A 21,601-nucleotide genomic window follows, 5' to 3' on the forward strand; every position below is an offset into this window, starting at 1 on the left:
GGAAGTGTTAGTCTCTTCAATGTGAGCAGTAGTTATTTGGAATAGGTTTTCCTTAATAACCAGTCTGGAGTTAACCATGGGTTACCTGTAAGGGTCTGGGCAAATAGTGGGGATGTTAATAACAGAGTTAGAGGAGGTGAAAGATCCCGGACTACTATACGAGAATACAAGAGCACGGATGTCTTCCACTGACATCTGGGGCTTAAACCTACGAGGTCTGTATTGATGGTTAGGCAGAGGCTTAGAGATCTACCTGTAACTAATGGGGATCTAGCAAAGGGTTCTTCGTCCCCACCACAGCAGACTTCGGGTGTGTTGCAATGCACCTTCACAAGTGGCAGGTATATATTCCATATGCTCTCCATCTCCGTGGACAGTTCTAGAAAGGACTACATGATCTCTTTGACACTCAGGAGATCCTGCTTGAGGTCAGCGAACTTTTCCGCCAGGTAATGCCCATTAAAGCACTCCTCTGCAGCCCCCTTAAAAAGAGTTTGTAGGGACCTGGAAGGTATAGTAGGACCCTTACCGCAGTTACAAGGGGCGGGGTGGGCTATGGTTCTGCTCCAGCGTGGATTTGTCATCATCCAAGGCTAGGCAATCAGCAAGAAAATATGCGAGAGGGAGCTGCGCCGAACCATGGTACAGCTTGGTAGTCTTTCAAAGCAGACAATAGGAGAAGCACAGGAGGCAAAAACAGGTGGTGTAAGTGATGGATTAATTTGTTTAAAGACTTGAAATGCTCAAACACTGTAAGTTCAACAAATTTAATGATGAATAAGCCATACATCACAGAGTCACAGATAGTTGCCTGCCCGATTCCTTCAGGCGCCAAACGCTGAGAGAAACGCTCAGTCTGGAGAGTGTGCTTATGTTGCCAGAGAGGAGGAACGTGCCAACAAACAAGCTGCTGACATGGAGACTAGAGAAGCCCAGAGTGAATCAGCGTAGAGAATGAAAAACTAGAAAAAACACAAGGTAGAAGACCGCAAAGTGATGTCTGAAGAAGGTGAAGCTCTGTATTCAATGTGGATTTTCAATTTCTACATGAAAGTAAATGTCCCCCCCCCCATTGAGCAAATATGTTAAAACTGTAGTAAACTGTTGTAACAGTTTGCAATGCCAGAGAAAAAGTGAGTGTGTCACGCCGTGAAGACAAGCTGGTTGGCAAAAGGTTCTAGAAGCATTGCAGGCATAGCCATTGAAATAAACGGCAATATTAGTTGAGGCATGTAGAAACTGAAAGAGGCTGATTGTCCCCTAATTTCTTGTCAAAAAGTTCTTTGACGTTACCGTTGTGCGATAGTGAAGAATATGGGAGTGCAATGTCGATGCAGATTACTGAAAGATGTGCCTATGTAGGTCTGATTTCTTGCAAGAAAGAATACAAATCAGAAAAGCATCAACAAGTGAAATCCTGAGATTCATTTGGACATTGTCCCCAAATAAAATAGAGAAGGTTAATGGTTGGTATAAACTGTTTATCATAGACAGTGGTGTGTCGATAAATATCATGTTAGTTGAAAAGTACCATGAACTGTCTCCGGTGCCCTGTCTCACCCCATCAAAAACCAAAGTATACACTTGGGCAGCCTGGACACCATTGCAAAGTCAAGGTTCCTTTATTGCGACTATGAAACATAAGAAGACTAAGGTACAAGCTCAATCCATATCCTAAGGGCACTTTGTCGAGTGCATATTTGCGCAGCTTCTGCACAGCTGCTGACATGGGACTAAATCCTGTGAATTAAAATATCAATGCTCATCATGACATAGTGAATCTGTTTCCATCAGTGCTCAACAAAATCTGCAAATTGTATTCAATCTACAAGCGGCTGTTGAAAAAGAAATTTAGACTTTACTATACCATGATATAAGATCTAATTGAGCACTCTACTGGTCCAATGCCATGGGTGTCGCCGATAGTGATGGTACCTAAAAAGGGCAGTGGCAGGTCTGTGCAAATCTGTTTTGACATACGTCAAGCAAACAAGGCAATCGAAAGAGAATGACACCCAGGCCCGCACATTGCTGATATGATTAGCCAGTTGAATGATACCAAAGTCTTTTTGCACCTGTCATATAGCTACTGTATATCTTTATAATGCGTTAAGTTAGCATAGGCACATTACATGTTTAAACACCATTTTTCCTTTTGCTGCTTCTGCACACGACACTTAATTGTTGATTTAGCTTTCAACCTAGTAGTTCGTTGTGGTTTACATGAGAATAATATGTTATTACTCTGATATCAGCTTTGCTTAATAAACTCTGTCTGTACAGAGAGTGCTGAAGCTTCAGGAACAACACGATACTGAATTGTTATGAGGTCTGATCTTTGCGCCTTCATAGACATAACATACGTGCAGCTTCTGCCAACTTTGGGCTTTAGGCGGGTTTTATATTGCTTTGCTTGAAGCACAAAAACACACTTGATGCTGTTCGCATGCAGAGAGAGCTGGTGTATGCTGATGTGATCTCTTCATTCTAGGATCCTAAGGTATGGGCCCGCCCTGTTAAAACCCAAAGAGACCTTCTTAGCTATTAATATAATATGTGTGTTAGGGAGGGTGAGAAATAAGTGTTGTTAACCCTTATTCATTACAGCATGTTAGCATGCTGTCACCATTTGCTTTCTATGGACTAGTAACTATGCTGATAACTTTGCCTCTGATAATATGTCTCCTTGTATTATCTAAGATACTGCGCCTGAGAAGACGGCATTAGTAAATAAATATTTCAAATGTGCACGTGTCCTCATTTACTCCAAGTCCTGGTTTGAAATGATTGTATAACTAAAGAGTGCTCATGTGTTCCACGTAACCTGAGGTATTGTAAGCTCATGTTCTGGTTTGTCTAAACATTGGGAGTTTGTTATGACCAATGAGACACTGTAGCTAGCTCGGTAAGGGGTTTGTTGGGTACTAAGGTGAGTTTTGGGTCACCCTAATTCGCTGAGGTTCCAATCCTCTGTGCACAGTTCTGTGGGAGAACAGAAACCCTGCTACATGGCGCCCATACGTTGGTGGACTTATATCATGACACTCGAGTAGTATATCGTTCAAACCTTAACCCCTTCACTGTCGTTTCCGGAAAACGGTGGTGTCGGTGAAACCTACCTATTTTTTGAAATAGGTCTTTTCAAGCTTGATTCTATCTAAAACGGTTTCTTTTGAATTACTACCCAGTTGTGCTACAAAGTTTCCTTTGTTTTTTCAGTTATTCCGGTGCAATCATGGCGCAGGCTGTGGCCATCCCGCAGCATAGTCGCATTGCAGTACGCAACCATTTGCAGGCTTTCCAAGTCCCGTTAGAGGGCTTGGCTGTGATTTTGGTGGTGTGTGCAGATCCGGCGTACCCTTTCGAACTGTTTTATTCGTGGGTAACGTTTCTGGGAGTGGACGCAAATTCTGGTGTGTTCCACACCTACACACCCTCACCTGTACCGGCTGAGTATACACCGTACAGGGCACTGGAAATACCTATTGATCATTGGAAGCATCGCGTTTGGTTTGATGGCGCCCTACCCCACCCTTTGTCCGCTGCGAGGTTGGGTCCATTGTCCATTCCAGGCACAAATTGGCCTGCATTGGGTGGATTCACCCCGCACCCGAATCACGGCGCTTGTCCCTTAGCGGATATTCGCAGACTACATGTTGTCTCGATTGCCGTGATTCAAGCATTAGTGCAATACATAGGTCGTCATCTCCCGGGTGGTCCCCCGGGGGGTCTGGCCGTTCAAAAGGAACATGGCGGTTTAAGACTTAATCCGGTTATGGTCAATTCGGTTTTTGGTAAGCGTCCCGATGATAAAGATGATTTCCCTTTCTGGCTTGCCGAGAAATTTGACCAACTGGAGGCTGTGTTTCCGAATTCTACTCCTGCTGATAAACATAGAATGTTGACGATTACTTTGCCTAAGGATTTAACTCCTGAACTCGTTGACTGTGAGAGTTGGGGGAAAACTTTTGCGGCCGTTTATACGAGGTGCTTCGGCACCCCGTCTATGTCCGTACTGCCTACGATCGTTAAACGTGTTCAGGATGATCACGGACCGGAAGCAGCGGTTGAATTGGGTATGCGCCTGTGTGGTTCTTTTGAGATTGTTAGCGATCTCATCCTCTCCAATATAAAGGGAGATGCGGTGAACTTTCAGGTGTCGAATGCTTTGGCTGCTCTACCCGATGCCGAAAAACCCCGACAGTTAGCGAAGATTGTTGTGGCCGCATATAAAACTATAGGTCGCACAAGTAAAGGTCTGAAATATTTTCCTATCAAGGAGAAAAAACAACCACGGGGGCAGTCTGCTACAGCAGATGTCCAGCACAAGTCCCAAAAACAAAATTGGCCTCAAAAACAGAAACAGGGGAAGCAACAACAGCAGACTCAGGATTCTTATCCTGCGCCGCAAGTTCCTGCGCCGACAGAGAGAGTTTATGATTTGCGCGATCGCGCGATGATTAAATCACCTGATCGATTTCAGGTTTCTGATCAACGCTCTCCTCGTTCCTTTCAGGACTCATCGGCTCCGAAGACCGGTGGAGGAGGAGGCGGTAGGGGACGTGGTGGCCAACAAGGACGTGGCCAGTCCCGCCAGACAGACGGGTCAGCGAAGCAGGAGGATTCTACGCCAAAGAGACCGCAGTTTGCAAAAAAGAAAGTCGCGGCCTTAACAGCGCATCGATATGCCACAGATAGTGAGAACGCGGCTTCGGAATCTGACTTGGGCTCTGACCTTGCTGGACAGCGCGGCGGAGATTACCATAGTGAGAGAGGCGCTGCGTCCACTACTGAGGGTGACAGCGACTGATGTCTACGTTGTAATTGAAACAGCCGATACGAGACTTGCTCCCCCTGAAAGACTTTATGAAATAGTCCTTTTAATTGAAGGTGACATACAGCGTACCATCAGAGGGGTATTTTGGGAAAATCTTTCTTCTACGTATGATATTTTGCTTTCGGAGGCTGACTGGCCCCCACCTTTTGTGCTCGCGGCGCCGCGAGGGGAGGAGGTAATCCTGCCCAGTTTCGCGAACACTGTCTCGAAAGAGCATGCGCAACATTTTGCAGAAGAGTGGGCTCGGGCTCTCGGACCGGCTCTGTACCGTAACCAATGTGGTTGGGATAAATTGTCCCCGTGCCACGAAATTCCATTGCGGTCTCAGCCACAGCCTCAACCTCAATATCCCATTCGGCGTGAAGCCAAGGCTTCCGTCGCGGAAATCCTTGAACAATTAGAATATCAGGGAGTTAATTGAAACGTGTGTGTCACCGATGAATAATCCTCTTTTCACTGTGACCAAGCCTGACGGATCGTATCGTTTGGTATTGGATTACCGGCATTTGAACTCGCATTGCCGTAACTGTGCAGTACAGAATACTCACGGCTCTGCCCTAGTGGATGGTCTTGTGCGTAAGCGTTTTAAAACAACGCTTGACATATCCAACGGTTTCTATACCCACAGATTGGACAGCTTTAGCTCCAAATGGACCAGTTTTACATGCGCTGGGGTCCAAAAACAATTCCGGCGTCACCCAATGGGCTATAAGAATAGTCCTGGTATTTTTACCGCTCGCATTGTCTCTCTTTTGGAGAGTATCGACCCGGATGCTTGTTCGTATGTGGATGACATATATCTCACAGACGACGAAATTTAGGAGCATCTGTGTCGTGTGAATTCAATAATTTGTAACTTCGCAGATATGGGTTACAAATTTAACCTTGCAAAATCGCACATTGCTGAGTACACAGTGTTGTTCCTGGGCTATGAGCTCAACAATGAAGGTAGAGGTTTGGCACCTCACTTCTTGGAGAAATGCGCACAGTTGCGCGCTCCTACAACACTGAAAAAATTACAGTCTTTACTGGGCTTTTTAAATTTCGGGAGGACATACATTCCGGAATATGCCCAGCATATCAGGCCTTTGTATGCTTTGATACAACCAAAATTTTCCAAATCATGCTGGCTGCCTGAGCACTCAGCCGTCTTGCAGTCCTTGCAGGCTGATCTGCTCGCTTCTAAGTTCTTACTGACTCGTGATAACCATACCAACCTGGTGATAATAATACCGGGGAAAGTGGGTTTCACGTACCTCACTTTTAATGAAGGAGACACAGTACCTATTGCTTACAAGTCACACTTGTACACTTCGGCTGAGATGCGGTTTCCCACTGTGGAAAAGGTTTTAACAGCTGTGCAGATGGCTATTCTTAAGGAACGAGCTCTGTCACAGGGGAAACGCATGTTGGTTGTTACACCCTGTCCTCATTTGGAGGCGGTCACGAAAGCCAGTGTACCAAATTCGAAAGCTTTGCACCCTCGGTGGATTCAGTGGGCTGCGTCCTTGACGTCCACGGATGTCACGTTTATTTTTGACGCCTCATTACGGTCGCAAGAGTACTTGCAGTATGAATTTGTTCATCATGCTCCTCTAGCTATGCGACCTTTGGAGGACTTCCATTGTATCATTTACACTGATGGTTCGGCGCAGGTTGCACATAGCTCTAAACATGCCTACGTTTCCGCATGCGCCATTGTGGTCGGTGCTATGTTGAACGATGAGTTCATATCCAGGGAAGTGCACACGTTGCCACTGGGAGATTGCACCGCACAATTGGCAGAGCTTCGTGCTCTCTTACTAGCGTTGGAGTACGCTGATCCTAGTGTTACTACTCTTATTGTAAGTGATTCTTTCTACTGTGTCCAGTCTTACAATGAAAACTTGTTCTTTTGGATTCAGAATGATTTTCGTGATTCCAAGGGTAGCACAATAAAACATAAGATGATCTGGGTTCGAGTGGCGGAGCTTAAGGCTACGTTGCCGCTCGTTTTTGTAATTCATACTCTTGGCCACCAGCGTGTTGGAGTCCACGCTGTCGGTAACTCGCTTGCTGATGAAGCAGCGAAATCAGCGGTGTCTACATACTTAGTTGCAGCAGTTACACGGTCCAAAAGTAAGATTGATAGTGACATCTTGGCGGCTGTTGCTGCCACCGAGAAGGGAGGTAAACATCCTACGGGGTTCCCTTTGAAGTACACATACCACTTAAGTCCCGAAAAGGTTCCTTTTGTGAAAATTCCTGATGTTGGGGAACGTTTGATTCCCAACTCGGATCGCAGGGCTGACTTGATTACAGCGGCTCATGAAGGTGTGGCGTTTGCGCATGCGGGCGTCTCAGCCACTGTAACTCAATTACAACAACGTTTCTGGTGGCGGGGACTGTACAAACAGACGCGTGATTATGTCCTTCTTTGTGACATTTGTCAGCAGATTAAACCTTCGACTGCTGCGCGTCCGCCACAGACACAGTTGTACATTTCTAATAAACCGCTCGGTTGTGTTTATTTAGATCACTGTGATCCTTTTTCCTCTGATACTGCTTATAAGTACATCTTAGTAGCAGTTGATTCATGCACACGCTTTGTGTGGGTCTGGCCCCATCGCAGCGCTGATTCACGGACTGTCATTAGAGATTTGTGTATCTTTGTAGGGATTTTTGCCTGTGGTACCTTCCATTCGGATCAGGGTCCGGCTTTCGCCTCTAAGGCGTATAAGGATGCCATGATTTCGATGGGGGTCCAAGTCAAGTTTTCGTCTCCCTACAGACCTGAGGGTAATAGTGTAGTGGAGCGAATGAACCGTGATTTAAAGCAATCTTTGACAGCTCGAGTTATAGGCACTGGCAGAAACTGGCTAACCCACCTCTATGGCGTGCAGCGTGCTCTTAATAATCTCCCTAGAAGGTCTCTGGGTGGGCGGACCCCATACGAAATGCTCTTTGGCATCAAGATGTACGTCCCTGACCTTGACGGTCTAGACTGCGTGGCTCGCGCCACATTCTTTGACGTAGATGAACATTGTAATGTATTACAGGATCTACAAAAGACCAGAGACAGTCTTGCAAAGGAACATTTGCCCTCCACGTCGGATGTTGCGTTGCAGATCCCGGTAGTCGGTTGGCTACCCCAAGTTGGAGAACTGGTTCGAGAGAAGATCAAGACAACAAGAAAGAATTTGGTCCTTCCTATCGAGCTCCGGTTTCAGTACTTGGAGTGAAGGGCACAAGAACAGTCATTTTACCTCCGCTTCCAGGTCGTAAGGAAAACAGGTTTATCTCAATTGACAATGTCAAGATACACAGAGTGGCCGATTCTTCTTAGCATGACACCGGCTGTTTCCTGTCCTTCCATTGTGAGAAATTCAGTTTTGCCCACTGCTTCTAATCATGAAACTGAAGTGGCAATCGAGTTGCCTGCTATTTCCAGTCCTTTATTAAGTACTTTGCCCGGTACAGACCTTGCTGAAATAGACTATACTTACCCCACTGACTTGTCCATGCCTGACCTGCAAGCCCGTTTGGCCACAGAATCCAGATTTTCATTTGACACTGTTTCCAATGCCTCGATGAAACCCTCACGTTTTGCAGTTTATGCCAGCTTATTTAAAAAACATTTTTTAATTCCCCCTTGGACATATATTTGGCTGGTGCTTTTTTCAATTTACCTTTTTATGTCAATTGGGTTTGTGTTTTATTTTTTCCGACTTATGAATGGACACTATGTCGAAGAAAGAACATGCATTCGACATCTAAATGGAACTTTGGCCCCCCTTTCCTCATCGCATTCTGCACACAGATTGAAAAGAGACTTGCCGTTTGTTAACATCACTGCTTGGCCTGTCCTTGATGGGATAGTGTGGGATGCCGTTAGGTTTCAAATTCATGGCCCTACCGAGGTTGTTAATGTCCCCAATGTGCTTAGAGTTAACATGGGGGATTTAGTGAAACAAAACATACGTTCTGATGATTGGGATGTTAGGGCCGTAGAATCTTTGTTTTCTGATTTGAAATACTATGCTGCCTTTGATGCGGAAGATTTGTACTTAGAATCTGCTAATTATGGTGATTTGTTTTGCTTTCAACATTTTGGCAATCACTTCTTACATAAAACAGCGTCCAGAAGGAATACTGTAAATTATACACAGTGGGAGCATTGCCCAGCTCCTAAACAAGGCAGTTCAAGTACTTTTTTGAAAAAGTACACTTATTTTACTGACTTCAATCAGTCTAATTCCGAGTCCTTTTATTTCAAAATGACACAGAAGCCTATGTCCAAGGTTAGACTTACCGATACCAAATTATTGTATTCGAAGTCCTTTCTTGATCAGCTGGCTGTTGGCGGCTATGAATTATGGAAGGAAACTATTGACTTAAAATCAGTTTGGGGTTCTAAAAACTGGCAGGTACAAGGCACTGAGGCTTTGCACCGTGCTTGTCTCATCCCGAATCTATTGTTGTTTTTGAATTCTTCTATTTCACAAACGACGTGCTTTGGATTGGCTACTTCTAAAAAATTAAATTCTCCGACCATCCCAGAGTTAGAAGAATATTCTGGCTGGAGTAATTATACTCAGTTTTCGATTAGGGACTTGCAAACCCTATTGCTGAATTCATCATTTAACATATCCAGTATGGATCCAAAGGGTTGGCTAGTGTGGCACAGAAGTGCGGATTCATGCCAGCACCGTTTTCTGGGTTTATCTGGTGGCTTTACACAGGTCAGACCTGATCCACGTTTTGAAACTGAGCATTCTGTCATGACTTACTCTGTGGGCAAATTGTGTCAGAATTGGTTGAAACATTCAACATTGTCTGCAGTTAAATTACCTCTTGCAAAGCTGAATGATGATGTAGATTTGAATGATTTCATAAAGGGCCCAGCTAGTGGTAAATCGAAAAGATGGATATATGCTGTTTACAATGAAATCTGGAAGACGTCACAGATTGAGGCTGCGACACGCCTTAGAGCTATAGATCAAGCCAATCTAGAAAAAGTGCTTGCTGTGGTAGATAATAGTATTAACATGCTTTCTTCCCGCATTTACACTTTAGATAATATTGTGTCTTCTGTAGTGGATATTGTGCATGATGAAGTGTCTGTGTTATACCATGGTCAGAATCAATTACGTTCTATCATGCAATTTGCATGGACCCTTCAAACGTTGAAAGCTGGCAAGGTGCCATGGACCTACATGAATGTTTCTTCTCTCTTTGCTCCCTTTAATTTGACTGACAAGCAGCGCTTGCTTTCCATGCGAGATGCTTCATTTTCTATGTTACATATTGAGAAATTGGAGTCCTTGCCTTTCTCTGTGGCAGAGGCCAACGATGCAACGTGGCTTATCCACGGTTTAATAAGTTTGCCTTTTGCTTTGTATAAATTTACAAATTGTATGAGATATGTTGCCATAGGTCGATATGAACCCTTAGGTAGTGCATTTCTCCATGAAGTCTGGTCCCTTCCTTTCACTTATAGATGTTTGAAAGACGGCCAGGAGGTTTATCTGAATGGCGAGGAGTGTACAGAAACACCAGACCATTCGCTAATGTGTAGGCATATACAATTGCACGGTTCTTGTAACCAAGACCGGCCTAACTTAGCCTGTGTTTTAAAAGGGACTCCAGTGCCTGCAATCACCCCGACTTTTACCTTATTGGGAAACGGAAGTTATTTACTTTTGAATAATGAAGATTGTTGCGGCTTAATTAGAGGTGTAGCTTATGTGGTCACCGTAACTGAACGTGTAGTTTGCTGCAGAAATGTTCTGTACCCACCCACACATGAAAATAGGGATGTTTCCATCTGGCCACGCATCCCAACCTTGAAAGCAGAATTCAGTGGCATGAGCAGAATAAGGGCTCTATTGTCCCAGAAAGAAGTGGCCTTGAGTTCGGCTAGGGAAACTTTCGTTCTTCACATAGCTAATACCCGTACTGAGGTTCAGGCTCTTTTAAATACTGATTTACCGTTGCATTTCAGCGAGATGGTACATTCTATCTTTAACGCGCCCTCCACAACTGGCCTGGCGCATTTTTTTAAATCTGTTAGCAGTGGTCTTGTAACTTCATTTGAAAAAATCTTTGGAGTCATCCCTGCTTTCTTCCATTCCATTTTTTCGAGTTTGTTTGGTGGATTCCCGGTTATCCTGGCACTAGCGGCAGCCGTTCTAGTGATTATTTGTTTCCTTAAATATGGATGCCCCACATGTGGAAGGAGCAGACCAGCCCCTCCTGGCGCTGTTTCACAACCGGATGCTTGAATATTATGGCACGCTGCCGCTTGCGATTTTAAGCACGGCGTATGGATTATCGTTTCGATTTTCCTACTTCACCTGTGCCCAGCCTGTGTTTCATTGCCTAAGCTGTGATTTTGACTGGGCCATTGATTTGTGTCTCTGCGGACCGGTTTCTCCTGAAGTCGACTTTAATCAGCTGATGAGTCCCATCGTTACTCACGAGTTGGTTTGTACAGGCGACAGGATTATGGCCTTAGCAGCGATGCATGGACTAATGGGTCCTTGGAACATTCTTACAGCAGCGCAGGGTTTCTTGGCAATGAGCTTTCTTGAAAACCCTCCGTGTTGTCCTCTGATGGTAATAGAGGCTCCAGTGTTGGGAGAACACGTTTGCTCTTTTCCTCTTTTGAATTGGATGGCTGAACTGTTTTCGGATGAAGACGGTGATTTCCTGTTGAAGGCTGTTGCTGCATATTTTGCATATTCGGTCTTGCCTTGATGAACCTTATTGGTTTATGATGATGCCCCACTTTTTGCATTTTTTTTTCACCTCCCAGTCCTATTGGCTTGAGTGCTGTTGAATTCTGATATTGACATTTTTTATATTTCGATTTGATTATTGTAGTTTTTTATAATTATAAGGTTGTTCATTGTTCTTGAACTCTGCTTTCATGAAGTTGCCCTTATCTTATCTTATCTTATCCGTCCTCGGATCATGGGGGGGTGTCATATAGCTACTGTATATCTTTATAATGCGTTAAGTTAGCATAGGCACATTACATGTTTAAACGCCATTTTTCCTTTTGCTGCTTCTGCACACAACACTTAATTGTTGATTTAGCTTTAAACCTAGTAGTTCGTTGTGGTTTACATGAGAATAATATATTATTACTCTGATATCAGCTTTGCTTAATAAACTCTGTCTGTACAGAGAGTGCTGAAGCTTCAGGAACAACACGATACTGAATGGTTATGAGGTCTGATCTTTGCGCCTTCATAGACATAACATAAGTGCAGCTTCTGCCAACTTTGGGCTTTAGGCGGGTTTTATATTGCTTTGCTTGAAGCACAAAAACACACTTGATGCTGTTCGCATGCAGAGAGAGCTGGTGTATGCTGATGTGATCTCTTCATTCTAGGATCCTGAGGTATGGGCCCGCCCTGTTAAAACCCAAAGAGACCTTCTTAGCTATTAATATAATATGTGTGTTAGGGAGGGTGAGAAATAAGTGTTGTTAACCCTTATTCATTACAGCATGTTAGCATGCTGTCACCATTTGCTTTCTATGGACTAGTAACTATGCTGATAACTTTGCTTCTGATAATATGTCTCCTTGTATTATCTAAGATACTGCGCCTGAGAAGACGGCATTAGTAAATAAATATTTCAAATGTGCACGTGTCCTCATTTACTTCAAGTTCTGGTTTGAAATGATTGTATAACTAAAGAGTGCTCATGTGTTCCACGTAACCTGAGGTATTGTAAGCTCATGTTCTGGTTTGTCTAAACATTGGGAGTTTGTTATGACCAATGAGACACTGTAGCTAGCTCGGTAAGGGGTTTGTTGGGTACTAAGGTGAGTTTTGGGTCACCCTAATTCGCTGAGGTTCCAATCCTCTGTGCACAGTTCTGTGGGAGAACAGAAACCCTGCTACACACCTTGATCTGGACATAGCATCAGCTTGAACTGGAAGAAAATGGCAGGTACGTTACTACCTTTCCAACTCATGTTAATTTGTTCAGATAAGAAATATTGAGTTTCAGAGTGTCTTCAGCTGCTGATCTTTTCAAGATGTCATTCTTTGCATTCTACAGCCTGTCACGCATGCTTTCAACTACAGTGATGATATACTAGTAGTTGGGGCCACAAGAAAGGAACATGATAGTGCCCTTACACAAGTGTGCCGTATACTCGCTGATGCAGGTCTTAAGTTGAATGCTGAAAAATGTCACAAAACAAAACTTCTTTGGGCACATTTTCTGGGAAGGAGGAATGAGTCCAGATCCAGCCAAGGATTAGGCTTTGTCATCTACATCCCCTCCACAAGATATAACCATGCTGGGATCTTTTCTTGGTATATCAAGTTTCTGTTCCAGGTAAATCCATGACTTTGCCACTGTGAGTGCCCCAATGAGAGAGTTAACAAAAAGGAATGTTTGAGTAATTGGAAGAGAAGAGGCATATTTGCAGCCTAAGTTGTTCCGTCCATTCTAAAATCTGACTCTGGCTCATCATTCAACGGTAGGGAATTTAAAGACTTTCTTACTTATTTGAATATCAAGCCTCAATCAATCAATCAACCACATTTGTAAAGTGTGGCTCATTAACCATGATGGATTTCAGGCACTGAGGGTCTTGCTGCATAGGCTCAGTTGAACAGGCAGGTCTTGAGTTCTTTCCTGAATTCCAGCAGAGAGGGAGAGGTCTGCAGGTGAAGAGGGAGGAGGGAGGTTGTTCCAGGATCTGGCAGCCAGGTTGTAGAAGGAATGGCCTCTGCTGTAGCTAGGACATTATCCGAGGGGTGAGAGCGAGGTGAAAGGAGGTGGAGCAAGGTGTCTGGTGGGTTGGTGGAAGTTCAGGCAGTGGTTGATGTATGCTGGTACTGGGTTGTGCAGGGCCTTATATGAGTGGATCAGCATCTTGAAGGGACATCTCTTGTCGATGGGAAGCCAGTAGAGTTTTCTGAGGTGGATGGTGATGTAAGTCCACTTGGGGAGGTAGAAGATGAGTCTGGCTGCGAAATTCGGAAGGTTCTGTAGTTTCTTCAGGAGATGTGAGGTGATTCCTGCAGAGTGCGTTGCTATAGTCCAGTCTGCTGGTGATTAAGGCTTGGGTGACGGTTCATCTGATGTTGACTGGGAGCCATATGAAGATTTGTAGAGCATGCGAAGGGTGAGGAAACATGCGGAGGAGACCGTTTTGTTCTTTTTCATGGTGAGCTTGCTGTCTGGTATGATGCCAAGGTTGCAAGCATGGTCTATTGGTGAGGTGTAGCACGGTTACAACGAATTTTTTACAACGCACTACCATTACATCGCAACTTTTACCACGCAAACCATTACAACGCAATGCGCTGGGGGGCGCTCTAGGATAGGGAATGTATTTAATATACTATCCAACACCTTCCCTGCTATCCACGGGGACTGGAGTTGGAATAGTAAATTAAATAATTCACTAGCCAGCGCCTAAAAGCATTATGCGTTGTAATGGACTGCGTGGTAAAAACCGCGTTGTAAAGGCATGCGTGGTAAAAGCATGCGTTGTAGTGACACCAATCCATTGGTGAGGGTCCTAGTTCCAAAGGCCACCAGGAGTCGTTCAAAGGTGAAGTGTTGTTTACGAACATCAGAACTTTTGTTTTGTCAGTGCTGAGTTTCAGGCCGTTGTCTTTCTTCCAGACAGAGATGCTGGCCATGCATCTGTGGAAGTTGTCACTCGTCATGGTGGGCTCTTTTAAGAGCGAGAGGATGAGCTGGGTGTCATCAGCATAAGAAATTATGTTCAGTCCATGTGTTCGAATGATGTTGGCCATGGGTTCATGTAGGTGTGAAACAGGGTGGGGTTGAGGGAAGAGCTTAGAGGGATGCCTTAGATGATGCTCTTATGTTCGTAGGTGAACGGAGAAAGTCATTTTCTTAGTTATTGTGGTGAGGAAGGAGGCGAGCCATCGAAGGACATCTCCTTGAATTCCGATGTGGTGAAACCTTTTCATAAGGGTGAGTGGGATATGGTGTCGAACACTGCTGAGAGGTTGAGGATGATCATAGCCATAGTTTCTCTTCGGACAAGGAGGGAACTGATGTCGTTGGTGGCAATGATGAGGGCGTTTTTGATTCTGTGAGTTGGCGGTTGATGGCTTACTCAAGGACCTTGAGAGGGAAAGGGAGCAGAGAGATGTGCTGAAAATTCTTCAGTTCGCAGGGGGTCGGCAGGCGGTTTCTTAAGAAGGAGTTTGACTTCAGCGTGTTTCCATTCCTGAGGGGAAAGTGGCCATGGCAATGGATGCATGTAGGATTGTGCTGAGATCTTTGCTGATCGACTTGTTTCACAGGTTAAAAATGTGGTAGGTGCTCCTGAGTCGACCGAGTTTTAAGCAAGGAGCTGGTTACAGGTGGTTAACAGATGGCTGGGGTTTGCATCTGTAGGAGAGACAAGGCTGAGAATGTTGATAGAGGTGTGTTGGTGCTCCAAGTTTTTGTTGATGTCGCAGATGATTTCGTGGAAGAAGTCCGCCATGGTGTCAGTGTTCCTGGGAGGGAGCTGATGAGGTTTACGGAGGCCGAGGGGGTTGGAGAACTCTCTGAAAATGTTGAATAGCTCTTCACTGCCGTTGGAGCTGGTTTCAATGTGGGTTGAAAGTGTGTTCCTTTTACTCCTCTTCAGGAGTTGGTGGTATTGTTTGCATGAGGCTCGGTCTGTGATGTCCTTGGTGGTGCGACATCTTTTGAGTTGCTTGCATTTGCATTTTACAGCTCTTAGTTTCATAGTGTATCAGCTGGCCTGTTTGGAGTGTCTCTTTGGTTTGTTGGTGCATTTGGTGATACAGGCAGAGTTCTTGACAGCCTGTTCTAGGATGGTTGAGGCGCTCGGGTGGGTGGAGTCGAGGGAATCAGTCCATTGTCTCTCTGACACTTTGCTCCAGCTTCGGTGAGGGGTCTGACGATGGTGCTGGGGGGACCCGACAAGGTGAAGTGGACAATGGCATGATCTATCCAGTTGAGTTTGGTGACATGGCTGTACTTGACTCTTTCAATGGCTGTGAAGATGGGGGTTGAGTGTGTGTCCTGTGATGTGAGTGGGGTTGTTGACAGAGAGGGCGAGGGAGTTCAGGCTTTTGAGGAGGTTGGCGGTGTTGTCCAGGTCCTCGAGGTGGAATTTGAGACCTCTGAGGAAGGTACAGTGTTTGGAGTCCATGGGGAGCGGGGCTATGAAATTGGGATTGACGCTTCAGAAGCAGGGGCCCGGAGGTCTGCAGGCAAAGGTGCCTCTGATGGTGATTTTGTTGTTGGTGTGGAGTTGGAAGTTCAGATGTTCCATAATCGGGGTGGCATCATCAGTCATGGTGGTGGAGTGGATTGTGTCCTTGTGGATGACTACGATTCCATCTCCATGTTTGTTGATGCGGTCTCAGTGGGTTATCTTGTGCCTTTGGGTGTTGCTGAGGCAATGTCGGGCGCTGATGCAGGGTTGAGCCATGTCTCGGTGAGGAAGGCAACGTCAGGAGGGAGGTGATGGTGTACAGAATCTTGTTGTGTTGAGGAGGTGGCAGTGAAGATGTTCTGCGGTGATTGTGGTTGGTGTAACAGAGGAGACCATACATGAGGGCGATCCGGTGTTGCAGGTGAATAGGCAGTGCCAGCAGATAAAAGGTCCTATCGTGGATCGAGGCGAGATGCAGTAGCAGCTGCTGTTGCAAGTTCCGGGTTTGAGGTCTCTGTGGCGGTGTAGCGGCAGATGGCGGGAGAGCTAGGGTTTCTGCAGCTGGACGCAGTCCAAGCGCAGATAGCTGCAGACAGGCTTACCTTTGACGCGCCTGCTGTGACATCCATTAAGTAGTTCCTGGCCAGTGTGCGAAGCTTAGCTGGAGGTGGGAAGCACAGGTGAAAAAACAGCAGCAAGAGCAGAAGGCGAAGTGGGGATAAAAACAGAACAAAAAGTCCGGCTAGTGCAGACAGAGACAGACAAAAACAAAGTTTAATGACTGAGAAGCAAGGAATACGCAGTACAGGCAAAGGAGAGTATTACCCTTGTAAGGGGGGAGGTAGTCTTGGTGGACATGTTTTTAGAGCCACCTCTATAAAAGGAACAGTGAAAGGAACCCTTATTGTTGGGTGACTGTAAAGCCCCCTTGGACTTTTCGACCTATGTATCTTTTTTTATTTTTTCCAGCGAGGTATCCACTGCTGGTCCAAAGAGATGTTCCTTATCAAAGGGTTGGTTGAGGATGGAGGTTTGCACTTCAGGATTGAAACCTGAAATTCTCAACCAAGCATGCTTTCGTAAGAGTACACTGGTGTTAATTGTACGGGCTGCTGTGTCTGCCGCATCTAGGGCACACCTGATAGCTGTATTTGTAATGACCTTATCCTCTTGAATAAGATCGTTAGCCTTAGTCTTGTGTTCGTCCGGTAAGAACTGCATGAGTTTTGCTAACTCATCGCAGTGAGCCATGTCATAACGAGCGAACAAAGCTTGAGCATTGGCAATACACCAATGGTTAGCTGCTTGTGAAACTACTCTTTTGCCTGAGGCGTCAATAGGCTTGGACTCCTTGTCTGGAGGAGGAGCTTCACCTGTTTGAGAGTTGGCTCTCTTGCGAGCATTAGAAACTACAAGACTCTAAAGGTAACTGACCCTTGCTGTATGTAGGGTTGGTGGGTGCGGGCTTATATTTTTTCTCGACCCTAGGAGTGATAATTCTTGCCCTGACAGGATCTTTGAAATGTCCTCAGTATGTTTTAACATGCCTTTGAGCATAGGTGATGTATGAGTGACTCTGTGAGAGGAGCTAAGGGTCTCAAAGAGGAAATCCTGGTCTAGTGGTTCTGAATGCAACTCCACAATATTGAGCAGTCCTATTAAGGAGCTCAACGTACCCAATGTTATCATCTGGTGGGGAGGGTCTGGAGGGGTACAAATCTGGATCATTATCTGGATCAGTGTGATAGTCCTGACAAGGATCAGTGTCCTGTGGGGGGTCTTGATTGTCATTCCCATCTCCATCCCCATCATCTTGTGGGTAAGGGGAAGTTGGTGGTGGTGGTGAATTTCCAGGTGAAATAAGTAAATTAGGATTAACAGGTGAAGTAGGTGTGATGTAAGGAGGAGAAGGGTTAGTACCCACACTTAACTTTTTAAAAAAAGAATGTGGTAGTCCTCTGGTAGGTCTTATTTCCTTTTTTGGTAGAGTAGCCTGAATATGCCCTGTATCAGGGTGAATCACCAACTTTTTCTGTTTCGGATCCGAAATGGAGTGATTGGACTAAGGTTCTTTGGACGGAGTGTCTTTATCCTTGGTTGCCTGTTTCGGCATTGAAGATTCCGGCTACGAGCCTTTGGACGCCGGTGGTGTTGGCTTGGACTTCGGTGCCAAAGGAGTTGGGGTGGCACCGAGATGTGGTCAGTTTGAGCCCGAACCAGAAGGCTTTTATTTATGTTTCAAGGGCGGGGGTGTCAAGTTTTTGTCGGTGCCAACCTTGGCCTGAAGGCAGAGGAGGGACCGGAGCCTCTGTCTTGAGCTGTTGGGGGGACAAGTGGTTTCTACTCATGATACGCTGACGTGAAGTAGCTTGCTCCCCTTCTTCAATGTCTGAGTCGTCCTCGGACACGAAGAATTGTTCTTCTTCGGCTCCTTGGGCATGCTGTTCGGAGTCGGACTCTTCGGTGAAGATGTCCAGAACAGAGCCGCTTTGCTGTTGCATCTCGTGACGTAGAGCCTGACGATCACAAAGTCTTTTTTGATCGGACTGATCGGCATGCGTCGCAGTTTTTCTCATCTTGTTCCGGGGACAGACAGAGGTTGCACACTTCGTGCAAGTCGGTGTGTGGAAATTTAGCACAACACCCGGGACATAACTTGAAGAGAGTCCGTTCCATCAACTGCTAGAGCGGTCAGCGCGGGTAGGCCAGACGGCCTTCCACAAGTTTTCCGATAGAAGATTTTCAGGTTGAGAAGATACGCTGCAAAAGGTGAAACGCAATCTATAACAACACCGTGGAGGGTATAGATTGCGCTTTGAACGGGTCAGAGAAATGGTGCCGAACCTTAGCGCAGCAATCCAAATCCAAACCCGAAGGCGGTAAAAAACTATTTAACAATGAAGTCGATGCCCAGGCGCACTATACCCGAAAGGAGGAGGCACCTACCTTGTGACAAGAAAGACTTCTTCGAAGAAAAACTAAGTGCAAACATCCAGACCCAACACTAGCTAGCAATCTATAAACAAGCACAGGAACTACAGTTCAGATGCCTCAAACAAACGGTTACAGAGGGAGCTGACTGAACAAAGTTCAGTTACAGAAGAAACACTGTTGCAGAACAAGTTCAGTTACAATGTTATATTCCAATGAAAGGAATCAAGCAGCTGGGAGCGTGGCACACAGCTGTGTTATGAGGCTAATGTCATTGTTGAATGTTTTATGAGCACTATTAAGAAGGTTGTCCAGCGTGCTGAGCTAGAAGGTCTTGAGCTCAAGTCCTTTTTCATTCTACTCTTTATGCCTACAGCTCTACCCCCCCCTCCATTCTACAGCCAGCAAAAGCCCGGCCACTCTGATGTTCAGGAGAACCAGGGGTACCAAGTTGCCCCAGTGGACTACTGAAAGAACAAATGATACTCAAAGTTCGACTCACTATTTCCTCTCACAAGTCCAGAATGAACATTTATGCAGACAAGCGTCGATGTACCCAGGACATTACGTTTCAGAAAGGAGACAGTGTCCTTGTCAAGCAGAGGAAATCCGATGCTCCATCCGATGCCAATCTATTGCAAGTTGTGACTAGTAAGGTACATATGGTGACTGCTCACCATCCTGGAAAGTCCATTATGAGCTATTCCTCACATTTCAAGAACCTGCCTCGGAGTCTATCGGCTCCAGACATCTGGAGTGAGACTGCCATCAGAGGGCCAGGAGAGCCCCAGAAGTGCATCAGTCTCTAGAAAACCAGTGCCTGCTGCCGTTGTTTCTCCTGTATTTCCTCAGCCTCACACCACAAGACCTGGAAGAGTGGTTTGCGCTCCTAGACGACTCATCAAGGATCTATGTGTAAATGTATATATACATGCTTTAAAAAAAATCTTTTTATTTAACGAAGGGGGAGATGTAGTGTCTCGTGAACTATAGAGTGTGGGGTCCCTAACAGACTCCGTAGTTTAGTGATTTAAGGGATTGAGTGTGGTTAATAAAATTCACAAGAATAAAGATGTGTAATAACAAGCTCTGTGTGGAGTAATTTATTTACATGCTACCGTGTAGGGGAGGATGCTAAAATGACCTCCTGCCTTGCCCTCCCTTGGAGTCCACCAGCTGGCTCCCACACTATACTCAGCTTCGTCCTGGGAAACAAAATCTCGCAGGTCTCTTCTGAGAATGTTCACGTCTCACACCGCTCGACTCTCTGTGAGATTGTATTATGTGAAGTCCTTGCTCTATTTTTGGTCCCCCCCAGGTCTTTCCTTCCAATCCCTTCAACCTTTACCTGGATTTTCACCCATTTTTGCCTTAAAATACAGTCTATGGTTTACCACATTTCTTAATAATTATGTGATTATGGTACTATTTTGTTCTTTTTAACTTTTAGTGCATGTACAGAAGGCATGTGACTGGCGAAAACATGCCCAGCAGGACAAACAAAATTGCCAATATTTATTTTCTATAGTTAACTTTCTTTTATTTTACCAAGTCTTCTTTTTTCACTTTACACACATGTTCTTTTGTTTTTGCTCGTGGCCGCGGTTACACTAACATTAACACACTAACACTTTCACAGTAACATCAGTTAGGCAACCAAATACATCTAAAAGACATTCACATTGACAACGTCAATAGTTTGGAGCTCGGGAATTGCCAAGACCTATTGGCTTTGCCAGTGCTTGTTTGCTCTGTTTTTGTACCTGATCTATCTTTTGTGACTTTTTGCTTTGTGCCTCTTTGCCCCATTTCTTCGTAGTTTTTTTGCCTTCTCTCAGCTCTGTGACCTTTGCTTTGTGACCGTTTTCACTATGTTTTTGCCCCATTTCTATTTTTTGAGCTTTGCTTTGTGCCTTCTCTGTTTTGTGGCATTTGCTTTGTGCCTCTCAGCCTTAAGTGTGATCTTCTGTTGTGTGCCATTTTTCCTTAGCTGTACCCTTGTTTTTCCACTCATCCCACCGCCTGCACTCTTCAACTGTTCCCGCACCTCGCACCCTGCATGCCTCCCCCTCAGACCTACTTAATAGCAGCCAAACGTGCCTGGACTGCGCCCAGCACCAGGAACTCTGGCTTCCCCCATCCCATGCTATCCGGCTGCACTCCTCCACACACTCGACTCCAGCACTCCCGCCACACTGCACAGCACAGGAGCATTCTCCTGCAGCTCCGAAACGTTTTCCTGCTCACCTCCACAGCACGCACTTCTTTCGCTCACACAGACAGCACCCAAGATTACTTTCTCTCACACTCACAGATCAGCCACTTCCAACAAACCTCTCTGCACTCTCATGCATGCTTAACATCGTGTTGCTCACCAAACACACCACGGAAATCTGGGAAGTGCTACACGACCACAGCCCGGACCTGCTCTTCCTCACATAAACATGGCTAAACCCAGCATTGGCATCGGTCATCGCCACATACATTCCCTCCGATTAGAAGACTTCTAGGCAGGACGGGCAACACAAACCAGGAAGAGTTACCACCATCACATTCAAGGACACTATCTGGTGCACCACCTCCACAGACATCCACCAGCAGCATGGACACCTCATGTTCAAACTGCACATCACAGCAAACTTGCACACCACCAGGACCTTGCACCAACTTCA

Source organism: Lissotriton helveticus, chromosome 5_1 (genome assembly GCF_964261635.1).
Source record: "Lissotriton helveticus chromosome 5_1, aLisHel1.1, whole genome shotgun sequence".
In the NCBI taxonomy this organism is placed as follows: Eukaryota; Metazoa; Chordata; class Amphibia; order Caudata; family Salamandridae; genus Lissotriton; species Lissotriton helveticus.